Raw genomic sequence first — 1,222 nt, 5'->3', positions numbered from 1 at the left:
WCCCTCGCTGGTTTTGGGAGGAGAGGGGTTAAGTCAAAGCATCCGAGCTAAGCCCTGGCAGGAGGAGGTTGAAAGCTCCCTGAGAACAAAGCTCACAAAGTGGTGGTAAGCTGGTAAAAACCTGCAGGAATGTGGGAGCCTCCGGGGGGAATGGGGTTCTGGGTGGGGAGCGGGGTCCTGCAGTTCCCCGGCATCCCCTTGGCCTGGAAATCCTGGCCTCRGGTTATTTTTGGAACAATTGCTTGGCCGGGCTTCAAAAATATCCTGAGCTGGTTTTTTGGAGGAGCCTGGAGCCGTCAGCACAGGCCAGGGCACTGCGGGGTGTCCTGGGGTGGGGTGGGGAGCGCCCGGAGCCCCCGGGAAGGGGGATCAGGAGGTGCCCCTGGAGCCCCACGCTGGGATCAGGATGTCTCCTGCATCCACAGAGAAAGGAGACTTTTATTTCCTCCTTGCTAATCCCGAATTCACCCTCAACCTTTCCGGGAAGCTTTTCCAGGAAGGCGTCYCGAGGCTCTCGGGTGCCTCCCAAGGTGGACGTGCAGGTCGTGCCCGCCGTGCCCCCCTCTCCCTGAACCCCTTCCTTTGCTCCGTGCCACCCCTCTTTTATCGATTCCCGGCGCCCATGAAAGGAGCAGAGAGGGCAAGGATTGATTCTGGGCAAACACTATAAAGGCACCTCCGTTTGGAGCAGGGGAGGCATTCAGTTCATGGTAATTATCCTGGTTAAATTATAACCTCATCAACARGCCACCTCTGTCCTCGGGGCTCCCGTGTTCTCGGAGCGCCAGCATTGAGCTCCCGGAGGTGTTTTTGTCCCAGCCTGGTGACACTGAGGGGACCCACGCGTGGCCAARGGCTGGAGAGAGCTGGCTTTGGGGYKGSMMSGGSTTTKGGGKKGSMMSRGSYTTKGGGSTGGCACRGGYTTTGGGGTGGCACAGGCACTGCCTTCCCCGCCTGATTCCCCACCATCCTGCTCTGCCAGGGTCCCCAGGAGCCCAACGTCACCCAGTCCTGGCAGCACCCCATGGTGAGCAAGGGGCACCTTAGGGTGAGGAAAATGGGGTATTTTGTATGGAAAACATCCTTTTGAGGATCTGGGTGCTCGCAGCGCTGTCCCCCTTTCTTTCCYTACGGATAAATCCATCTCTGGGGTGGAGGAGCGGCGGTCGGAGCGGCGGTCGGAGCGCTGGGAATGCCCAAACCCCATAACAGCAGCGTGGTG

This window comes from Malurus melanocephalus, unplaced genomic scaffold (genome assembly GCF_030028575.1).
Source record: "Malurus melanocephalus ecotype Western Australia unplaced genomic scaffold, MMel_1.1 scaffold_722, whole genome shotgun sequence".
Taxonomy (NCBI): Eukaryota; Metazoa; Chordata; class Aves; order Passeriformes; family Maluridae; genus Malurus; species Malurus melanocephalus.
Note: the sequence above shows the minus strand (reverse complement) of the source record.